This window comes from Cryptomeria japonica, chromosome 4 (assembly GCF_030272615.1).
Source record: "Cryptomeria japonica chromosome 4, Sugi_1.0, whole genome shotgun sequence".
Taxonomy (NCBI): Eukaryota; Viridiplantae; Streptophyta; class Pinopsida; order Cupressales; family Cupressaceae; genus Cryptomeria; species Cryptomeria japonica.
In genome coordinates this window covers 678807919-678820180 of record NC_081408.1, presented here as the reverse complement: position 1 = coordinate 678820180, position 12262 = coordinate 678807919, and positions in this window count along the sequence as shown.

Below are 12262 nucleotides of genomic sequence, written 5' to 3'. Positions count from 1 at the left end.
AACCATCCGAAAAACTATCACACATTTTATTTTTTCTTGTCTCTGAAGTTCTTTTTGTACTTATTATTTTTTCTTCTCTCTGAAGTTCTATTTGTCCCTTAAGTTGTCTTTTTATGCCAAATACAATATTAACGTGCTCTTTGGCTTGAAGTGTTAGCTCCCGGCCTTCAGTAGAATGATGGAGCGAGGAGAATTTATCTAGTATAGCATGTTTAGTTACCTATTTGTGACCAGTAAATGCATTGGGCTACACTCATAAAAAATAGTTTGTAGATAAGGGAGTTTTGTCATGGTTCTTGAAGGAAAAATTATAGTTGGAAATATATCATTCTTTCTTTTGAAGAATCTTGATGAAATTTCTATATGAGATTATGTTGTCAATGAAATTAATGTGCCAATAAATAAAATACAATTTTTTAAGACGAGCAAAAAAATGTTTAACTATTAATAATATCAGATTTCCACAATTCATAATTTAGTTGTCATATTGTTTTAGATTAAAATGTGTTTGAGTATTTTATCAACATTTTGGATCATACTTCATGATCTATCATGAAGATACAAAAGAGCTAAAGGAGACAAAAAATGATCAATTACAACTACGATCAACTTATAAAAGGGAGGGAGGATGGGAGGTGGCATGTAGATCAATGCAAAGGGGGAGAATTAGAAAAATAAGTAAAAGGTGACAATACTTTTAATATTCAGTTTTATTTCATGTTCTAATATTTTTTCGCTATATTATAATATATTTAGTTTCCAAATATAATACATAGACTATATATTTTTATTGCATATTATAATATGCTATATGCATAATATATTACAAACTACAATTAGTATAATATAGTATATTTATATTATAATTTAATTTATTCTTATTATTATATATCAACAATTATAATATTTTAACCTTGGAGAAATAGAGGGGCTTGTTTCCTGTAGAGTCTACATCCCTTGTTCAAACCATAAAGTTGAAGCCAGGGTTTCAAATGAGTGCAAGCGGGAATGGCAGCGGGCGAGGGTTGGGGGGTAAGGTTTCAATGGCAAAGGACGATGCTGAGGATGCAAATGGTGGAGATGGGAAGGGCATGTCTCGCTCCTCGTCGATGCTACTTGTTTGTGCCTTGTGTTGGAGTGAGCTTGGGAGTGGCCATTTTTCGGGAGTAAGGGTCCAAGTCGATGTTCTCATGGTTGTGGTTGCAGACTTGGCAAGAGATGGTTTTGGCAGAGGGTGGTTGTGGATGCCCTCCTCATGTGACGTGAGGGATGGTTCTCTTGCGGTTGGAGAGAGTGATTGTGCGGATTGTTGTGTGGAAACTAGTCAGGGTGTTTGCATTTGGTTTGGTAAGGCTGTTATACACTCCTATTTTGGGTTGTGGTTGTTTTCGCTCATCGCTCTTTGTTGATCCCTGTTTGGGCCTCTAGCTTTTTTGGGTGTACAGTTCGACATAGATTTTAGAGGGCTTTGACTCCCCTCCTTGTTGACTATAGACAACCTTGGCATTGTCTGCTACCCTGGGTACTCTCTTTGTTTTTATTCTCAAGGGTTAACCACATCTTTGTCTATTGAGGTGACTTTATCTCCTATAGAGGTGGAGATGGGTTTGGCTTGTTTATCCTTGATTATATGTAGGGAGTTGTATCGAGTGGTTGTTTTCCTTTGGAGATGGAGTTTTCCCGCATGTTACTTTGGGAGCTATTATGGATTATGTGGTTTTCACTTGTCCTTTTCTCTCTTGTGTATGGCTGGAGGCTTTTTTACTCTACTCCTATTATGGTTTTGGGAGCCATGCTAAAACCTAGTGCTTTTGGTTTGGGGATCCTATTAAAACTCCATGTTGTGGGTATTATTGGTTATGGGATCCTTGTGAAATCCCCAGTTCTTTTGTTTTAGCGGAAGGTTAAGGGAGCCTTTTTAAAACCCTTGTTTTTTCTATTGATAAGGTCTGGTTTTTCATGTCTTTATCTTTTTCCTCCTAGGTCTCTTTATGGTGAGGTTTTTTCTGCCCCTCTTTGTCTTGGTCCCATGGTTGTGTTCCATTTTCTGCATCTTGGGGTTACTCTGGTTGTTCCTATTGTTGTGGTCCTATCTTCTATGGAGGGGGAGATGGATGTGGCCGAAGGTGACCTATCTCCTATTAAGTTGGAGTCAGATGCTATTAGATATGCCTAGAAGTGTTGTTGGTGGGCTGATGAAACTTAATTGTTTGGCTGCAAGGGAGTTTTTGATGGCATTGTTGCTATCTTCTTTCTTCTTTTTCCTTTGGAGGTGGAGACATGAAAAATTTATTGCCCATAGTGGGTACACTCTCAAGGATATGGTTGTGGGAGCTAGGATAAAATCCATGGTTATGGTTGAGGGAGCCTTCTTCCCCATGTTCATGATTGTCTAATTTCTTTTAGGGTGGCTTAGGCCCTCTTCTGGTGCCACCAGTTCTATATTGCTTTTTCTATTGTGTTTGATTGTGGCTGGGCTACTATTTGTCTACGTTTTATCTTTCTGCAACGTTTCTTTGTGGGTTCCATATCTATGAAAAATCTGAGGGTTTTAGGTCCGTTCAAAACTTGTTGTATGGGGTTTCGGGTCCCCTCAAAACTTGTTTTCCCTTAATCAAAACAATTATAATATTTTAATACATACCATGGTACATTTTAATATGGTAATAACAATTTTCTCATGTTTATTCACTCATTAGTTTATGCTATTTTAATTTTTTTTTCTCATTTTATTTTTATTATCACCACTGTTTCAAATTGTTTATTTTCATGTACCTTCTTAGCTTCTTCTACCTTTAGTATTTTCTTCTTTTCTTTACTTTTGTTTCTTGTTGTTGTCCCTCTCTTCTTTTATTTATCAAAATTTTCCTCTATTTGCCACTTTTCTCTTCATTTTTCTAATTCACCCCCTTTGCTTTGAGTGTATGCCACCTCCCATCCTCCCTCCCCATTTTAAGTTGATCCTAATTTGTAATTAATATTTTTTGTCTCTCTTAGCTCTCTTATATTCTAATGATGGATCATAGAGTGTGATCTAAAACATTGATTTCAAAACTTATACACATTTAAATCTGGTAACATACAACAACTACAACAACTAATATTTAACCATGGTTAGAATCCATTTCATAGCATGAGTTTAATTTTGTTTAGTGTAAGTCTAATTTTATTTATTTTTTAATTGACAAGCTTACCTAACAATTTTGTTAGCTAATTATTTTGAAAAGTTGTTTACAATGATAGTGAAACATGGATTGCTATATCAGATATATTTATATAAAATGAGAAAACAATAAACATATATTCAAAAATTAAAATTACTAAATATTTTTTAGTAAATAAAATAACTATTAAATAAATGAAAATAATATTTTAAATTAAAAATCTAAATAAAATAAAATGATTCTACATACACATTTAATTTATTTAGATATACCACCATTTTCAAATAAATTGCTTAGAAAATTAAAAAAATTCAAACTTTAAATGTTTGAAGGAAAACTTATAGACTGAGAAAAAGATATATGCCAAATGAAGAAAAAAAAAATTGAACTTAAAACCTCTGTTCAAAACATCACCATTTGTCTTCTCTCTTTTCAATTTTTATTTTTATTTTATTTTGATAAAATGGAGCAGGTTCAAGGAAACTTTTATGGCGAGGAGTGTATTTTTTATGTAACTAAAAGTTTAATGGATGGTCAAATGTGTCTCCATGTGAAATATTTGCTGACTACGCTGATCAAGTTTCTATTGTTATAGCCCCTTTGCATTCTCATCGCTAAACGCTTTGTAAACCCGCCCACTGTTTTTTTTCCTTCCACTTAAGAAGAAATAGATGGCTACTTAGATAACATGCACGGATTAGATGAACAATACCAGAAATAGAAACGAAAACGAAAGTTTAGAATTTTAAATATCCTCCTGTCCAACATAAATTTAAATTCCCCTCTCACCGAATATAATATTAGGAGTACCTGACCAGATGGTTCCATGATTTTGGTTTTTCCTTTTATCAATAATTAGAAAGCTTTTGGTGCTTGAGTAGTTTTGTAACTACGTAGGTGTGGGTGGAGTTTGGTAACTTTCATAAATAACTATATATATTTTTCATTCAGAAGTAATTCTGTAATTGTAAAGGTGTAATTGGGATCAAATATTCACAGAGAATAAAGAGGGCTTTAGAGTTTGGTTGTTGGATTAGACCAACAATAGTAGAAGTAAAATCTTAAATTCTAAAATTAGGTTTCTCACCTATCCTGCCCCCTCCATCAAATCTCATGCATCATCCCTATTTCATCACTGCTGATGGGGTAGTTTCCCCTCACTCGTGTCTTGCCCTTGTGGCAAAGTCATGTGCCATTGTTGGCTATCCTTCCCTAGTCCATCTGCCTCCCCCTAGTTGTTCCTCCCACCCTAGCACCTCCCCTAGCCTGCTCCCAATTAATGTGTGGGAGAGAAAGTTGGTAGTAAACTTATCCTGCATGGATCTTGATCCTTATGCCTTCAACTTCTTGAAAAGAGGTCTTGGCTTTGTCGTTGCTCTCCGATCTATCCCGCATTTAGACTTTTTCATAGAAATGGAGAATATGGTCCACTATCTTCCTTCTCATTTGCCAAAAGAAGTTAGGCAAGATTATGCAGTATCCCTCAGGTATGCCAAGCCTCCTAGATGTAACATCCCCAAAGACAAAATTATGGCTTTCAACAAATTATTGAGCAATAAGGATCTTATCATTTCAATAGCCAATAGGGAGAATGCCACAAGAATCATGAGCAAGCAAGACTTTGTCATTAAAATGTGACCTCCTCTCAGACACTAGTAACTATGAAATCCTTTCTCATAATCCTTGCTCCAAAATTTTAAAGCAGGTCAAGGCCATTGTGCCAAGCTCCTCCTTCAATGATGCTATCAAGAAGTGTCGTGTTCCCTCTAAAGAAGTGACCCCTCACATTTATGGGGTTCCTTAAATTCACAAAAACGGTATTCCTTTGCAGCCTATTGTCGATACCATTGGACCACCCATCTATGATTTGGCCTCTTTCCTTTCCAAGCTCATCTCGCCACTCATGGGAAAATCTGACTCCTTCAAACAATATTCCTCCGACTTTGTCCATTTTATTAAAGAGGCTCATTTAGATAGTCATGACATCTTAGTGAGTTTTAATGTTGTCTCCCTCTTCACCAAGGTTCCCATTCTCGACTCCATCGAGATAGTTAGGCATAAGGAAATGCCAAGATTTCTACCTTGGCGGAGTTATGCTTGAGATCCACTTTCTTTTCATTCCAAGGCGTGATCTATGAGCAAGTTGATGGGGTGGCTATGTGTTCCCCCCTTTCTCCATCATAGACAACCTCTTCATGGATAATTTTCAGGAAATTGCTCTCTTCTCCTATCCTCTTAACTCAAGGTGGTCGAAATGTTATGTTGATGACACCAATGTGTGTTGCCCCACGGCTTGGAAAAGCTGGAGGATTTTTGTCCTACCTCAATAACATATCCCCTTGCATCTCCTTCACCATGAAAGTAGAATCTAATAACCAACTTCCTTTCTTGGATGTGTTTCTCATCAAAAAATCGGACGACTCTCTAGGTCGTCGCGTGTTTTGCAAAACCACCCACACGGACCTTTACCTTCACTCCTTATAGCATCACCACCACTGCCAAAAACCTGGGGTTCTCAAAACCGTGGCCTTGAGGGCTTATCGTATATGTGATGGAGATAACTTAGACCAAGATTTGGACTATCTGCGTTACATCTTTTCCAACAAGAATGTCTCTAGATCCCTTAACCAAGACAAATCTCATTTCTTCTCGCATTCTACCCACTCTCCTCCTTCAGACCTTCCGTTCATCTCCATGCCTTATATCGAAGGCATCTCCCATCAAATTTCCAAAATCCTCTCCAAAAAGGGCGTTCATTGTGCCTTCAAAAATTTCTCGTTGGTCAGGAACTGGACCCCCCCTCTCAAAGACTCTAGGGACATTATCTTGGAGTCAAGAGTCTACAAAGTGACGTGTGCATGTGGTGCACCTTATATAGGTGAGACAAGATGTTCCTTTAGCACTATAATTAAGGAACTGTTGGCTTGATGATAATTGTAATGTATTCATCATATGTTGTCATTAATGAAACACTCACACACACACATGATTATATTGTCTACCATTATAACTTCAAGTTGTTTATACTACAACCAATATGCTAGAGGTTATACTAAGAGGTTTATCTCTAACCGGTACTTTGTGTCAACCAGTATGTGCATAAGAGACAACCTGTGATTATACTAAGTTGGCATCATGTTGAAGATAAATATGGAGATCAAGCAGAGATTCAAGGATAATGGTTCATATGCTTTACACAAGCCGGTATTTGATTGTTCCAACTGGTATTCGGTAATTTTGTGATGAGTTACCATAGATCGTGATGAGCTACTTGCACCGACTGCTTGGTGGTAATTTTTGTGATGAGTTATGATCACTTTTCTAGATACACTGCACCTAGGAAATTGTGTTATGATTTCTTTAGGCCGGCATGAAATCATAAGATCTATATATTGATATCGCAATTAATTATTTGATATAAGTGAAAGTGTTATGTTGTGTGCGAAAGGAAAAAGAGTTAAGTTGCAGAGTATGCAGAAGAGCAGTGTTGAATATGTTTTGAAGGATCTAATCAAGCAAGTATTGTGCTACTCAGAATAGATCAAAGCAATCTTGTTGTTTTCTAGCAATTATAGCAGAATCAAATCCCCTAACCAGGTAAGCTCTAACAAGCTTCAACGTATAAATCCTCTAACAGGGTGATCTGTTAGTTTGGATTCAGAAATCCTCCACCGAGGTTACTCCTAACAGGGTACTACCTTTAAGAGGGTATAATATTCTAATCAAGCTTTGGGATCTCTAACAAGATTCACTCTTAGAAGAGCACTTTGTAGACCTTAATCGGTCAGTTATCTATTACTGTAGATATTTAACTTGTGAGTTCCATCTCACCGTGGTTTTTATCTATTTGGGTTTTCCACATATAAACACTTGTGTTATGGTGCATGCTTTACTTTTTGTGGATGTTGTTATATCATTTTGGATTGCATGCATTGTGTTTAAAATCTTTGTTAAGTTCATCTACCGATTAGTGTTTGAAGTAGTTTTACATTTAGTGTCACTAATTCACCCCCCCTCTCAGTGCTTTTCAAGTCCATGAATTGGTATCAGAGCCTAACTTCTTTGAAGCCTAATCAGTTAGAAGGGAGCCTTGAAACCACCATGGGGGACATGAGCTACTTTGAGATGGCTAAAGAGATAGAAGCTAGTAGAAATGAGCTTGAAAGCCTTAGGGTCAAACTGAAAGCTTCACAAATCAAAAGGAGAGAGCTAACTGAACAACTGATAGAGATATCTGATAATGGTTCTTCAGATGAAGCCAATATTGATTCTTTAGCAAAGGAAGTTGAAAATTTAAATGGTGAGAAACTGAATCTCAGGAGAGAGCTAGAAGGTCTCACTATCCGCATGAGTCAGGAACTAGAAGCCAAAAGAGCTGCTGAAGATCATATCAAGGAAAGAGATCAGGAGATTTCTAAGATCAAGCAGGAAAGTGTCACTATGCATGAGCATTTGGTTGTTGAAAGAGAAGAAAAGGAGAACCTACAACTAGATCTTGAACTTGCATCATCTCTGAGAGAGAACCTATCAAAGCATAATGATGTTCTCACTAAAAATATTACTGAAGCTAATGAGAAATTGGAGAAGTTCAACAGAAGGTCTACCATGCTAGAAGAACAAATTCAATCAGAAAGGATGAACGGTGATATATCTGGACTTGGTTTTCACACATCTGAAAAAGGTGAATCCTCTTGTACAAAGAACAACGCTCTTAAGAATAAATATGCTCCTAAGATCAATAAGCCTACTGGTAAGAAGGTCTCTAAACCTGTTTGTTTTGTTTGCCATAAAACTGGTCACACTGCAAATGTTTGTAGAGACAAACCTAACAGAAATGCAAGTTACAATACTAATGCTAGGTATGTGTCCAAGAAATTTGAAGGTCATTGCTTCACATGTGGAATTTATGGACATAGATCTATTGAGTGTAGATATGGAGCAAACAATCCTGTACCGCACATGCATCCAAGACCAAATGGTGACCGGATGAGGAATTTTGACAATCAGGTAAACCTGAATTGGAAAAGACCCTACGACAACTGGTTTAGTCCATTTGAGATGGAAAAGGTAACAAATGTTATTTGCACCATCTGTAATAACATTGGTCATGTGGCTATGAACTGTAGAAGAAGAGTAGGAAGAGGAAATGCAGGATGTTGGAGATCATCTGGTATGGCATGTTATCACTGTAACAAACCAAGGCACTTAACAAAATTCTGTAGATCCAGAAATAGCAAACCGGTCAATTCTTCTAAGGACCAGAAAGGAAAGAAAGAAATTAATGTTGAAGAAACCATAGAGGAAATGAATTGGATTTGGAAGAAGAAAAGTGATGACTTTCCTCGAGAAGAAACTATTCCTTCACCCAGTGAAGAGAACCCTACACTGGTGACTTAAGCCTTTTTAATATGGCTAAGGGGATGGTGCAGGAGCACCTAGGCCTCATTTTCAACACAAGTTTGAGAGTAAGTTTGATTTTCATTAGCTTTGAGTGGGAATGGTTGATTAAGTTGTTTTTGTGCTGCTTTAAGTTGTTTGGATGAGTTTTGAACTCATTGTGTGGTTTTGATTTCCTGTTTTCATCTTTTGCTCAAAATTGCTAGTTTTGGAGTTGCTTGGAAAAATGTTGTAAAAGTGAGTTTTTAATGTGTTTTTTTTTAAAAAAGGTCTAGGAATGTTTTGTGTTTGGTTTGTAGGTGTGAGAAGTGTTCTTAGGTGTTTTGTGGGTTTTGAGATCAACCCTACACCTTCTAGGCATCAAAAGTTGTCATTTAGGCATAAAAAATGTCAAATTTAGTGTTCTTGGACATGTACTTGTCCATACAGGAGGCTAACCAACCTAGAGTGGTATTTATTCTCCTGTTGGAACTATTGTAAGGGTTGTTCAATCAGAGTTATCAATCATTTTGAAAGTTTGCACTCATTTTACCTTGTTTTTCCCTAGTTTCTAACTCGATGTGAACAACAGTCCGTACACCTACTATACTTTTCCGTACTGTTCTTGAATTTTCAATTTCTACTATGTTTTCTTAAACTTCTCCCTTTGGTGGCATTCAATTTCATTAAGTTTTGAGTTTGTAGCAAAATTGGTTGGATTTGACAGTTTCATTGCCTTGTCTAGGAATTTGGCAAGGATGCTTGACCAACTTGGCTTCTTGAAGTCCTAAAATGTTCATGGCTTCTCAAGAACGAGTTGGTCAATTTTTAAATTATTTAAATATGTGTTTTGGTTTCAAGAGTGCAAGTGCAAGGAGTTTTGTGGCCATGGAGCCCTAGGCAAGTATGCCATTTGGCTAGGGTCTTGCATAAGTTTGATGCTTTGCTCTCCCATAGCAATTGCATTCTTTTCGTGAACAGACCTGTTTGATGTCCAAGTGATATATGCAAGTAAAGAGGCTTCCTAAGCCTAGAAAAGGAGGGTTATATGTTTCAATTTTGTGAATTGTAAACCAAAACAATGAGTCATTGTTTGGTAGTAGTTTTTCCTTCCTTTATTTGCTCTCCACCATTTATTGGTGTGTGAAAACCTTGTCAATACTTCGTTTGTTTGAAAACAAGAAAAAATAGAGGTGTAAGCCCTGCCCATGGGTATTGTGAATGCCAAGGTCAAACAATGATCTCTTTAGGCAAAATGATAAATGCCCAGCAGGCTGTCACAGTCATCTAGGATTGATTCTTACACTGTTTTGAAGATTGTACATGTAATCTCCCTTCTAAATTTGTAGGTATGAAGGATAATAAGCATAAAGGGGCAGAGTAATGTTAAGAAAGCACAAAGCAGTCCTTTGAAAAGGAGTTCTAACAGTGTGAAATGTAGGTCCAATGTGAAAAAGGCAGTCAGAGGGCTAAATGCAGTCATATTTAACTTGACAGTGACTATTTGTTAATTGTAATTGCCTAATGCCTTTTGTGTAGGGAAAATTGGATTCCTTCTTGTCTCTAATGTTGGCCATGTTCATATGCTTCAATTTTTAATTAGAATTCTTTCAAAGTTGTGTTTGTAGAAGGCAAAAAGTGAAAAGTTGTCAAATGTTGCATTTCCCTTATGTGCATTTTGTGAAAATCTCGTTCTTCACCTTGTGAGGTTTAAACCTTCTTGTTTATGGCCTGGTTAGTCAACAACAAGGTATAATTAAGTGTCTTTGAGTCATTTGGAGGATCTCAAGTTTGAAATTTGGTTTTGCCAACAAGCCCTACCAAAACCCTCTTTTTATGCCCATTTTTGGGATAGTCACGGAGAAGGTTTTAGGGACCCCTAAACTTGGTAAATCTTCAAGAACCCCCAAAAGGGTATCCAAATATGTGATGCTTTCAGTCTGGAAGTCCATTGCTTGAGCAGGATGAGCACAAAACCCCAAAAGGAGGGCTAATTGCGTGTAGCCTTTTTAGGCCTCAAAATTGAGTTTTTATCAAATCGGGTACACAAATGGTGGATGTAAAACACAAAAGTCATCAATGCTAGTTGAAAAAAGTTGTCCTCACATTAATTTAACACTTTTTGTGTGGTAGACTTCAAAAACTTAGTTTTTGCATTTGAGGAGGACTTCTACATGTCAAAATGTAGAAGACAAAAGACACCATTGGGAGCAAAACTTGGTATCAATGTGTAAACCAATAAAAGGAGACCTTGTGCAGTCAGGAAGTAGGTCAGGGATAGAGGAATGAATGCCAAGAGGGTGAATAAGGAGTTAGTTTACCAAGCCAAAGTGATCATGGGGTTGAAGCCCTTGAGCAACCAAGAAGTCTTGTCTTAGGGAGGTGGATCAAGAGGAAGTGCCAGGTTGTCTATGAACCTTTTGCACCCTGATTACAGCAACAATACCTTGAAATTAGTAAGGACCTATACTTAGTGAACATACAAGTCACTTGAGCATTCCACTTGCACTACCTCCCTATCAGGGGAGCTTAACGGTCAAATTACTTCTGGACCCCTTGAGAAAAATGAGCAGTAAAAGAATTTTGAAGCATGAAATTTTGGTAAGTTTTTGTCAATATATTATCAACCCGTTTTCTCCTTGAGCGGTCAAATTAGGGTTTGTAACCATAATGGAGGAGCATTTAATGCAATAGTTAAAAAGGATAAAAGTGAGTTTTTACTTAGTCATTTTTACCCTAACGCATTCAAGAAAGAAATTTGGAGCGCTTGCTGAGCTAAGAAAGATTATTTGTTGTCAATTGCTAAATTGCTTTGTGATTTGTGTAATCAAGCTAAATTGCTTTGTGATTTGTGTAATCAAGCTGAATTGAAGGTTGAAGAAAGTTGAACTGGTGTGCACTTGGGCATTTCAACTGGTAAACGGGGCAACATGCATGAAACAAGGTATTTCTTTGAACATCCTAATTTGAATATGGAATGGCATCAACTTGAAATACTGTAGAAAGGTTAATGATTACTTTTGAGCCTATGGAAGTTGTAGAGGCAGAACAAATTGTGTCATATAATGCATTGTCACAAGTTCTGAGTGGAGTTTTGGTCAAAGGTGACTTATCTAGTTATATTGACTGCAAGATAGAAGATCTAGGATCTCTATACATTTATTCACAATTGAAATCACTTTGTGATGAGAACAGAAAGATTGAAACAAAGTAGGCTAGGGTTTTCGAAATGGTTTTCATAATGCCGCTTACTTTCTTGAAGATTTCAAGGAATTGAACATATCATAATCATTTTGATTCGAGTTGATGGAGAGAACATGTATTTAGAGAAAAATCACACAATAACCAAGGAATCCATTCAGGCTGTACCTGGTTATTGAACTCAACTGGTGAAGTACCTATTCTAAGACAAATTTCAAAAGATACGGTATTCTCTTTGATCGGTTCTACTTCTGATGGGCGTGCCTTTTCTATTAACAATATTAAAGACCCTGTAGTGAAACTAGCAGTAATGGTGATAGGCTACTGGGTATTTTACTCTAGTAGACTCAATAGTGTTCCATTTGCAGCAGTTCATATAGCTCACAGAATGATTGTTGATAATGTGATAATGCAAATTATGATCTCTGTGAAGCTATTAGGAGTTAATTGTTTCTAAATCTGCAATCTATTAAAAAGGACAACAGTCAAAATTTCGAATATGGTCAGCTATTAGTTGGGTT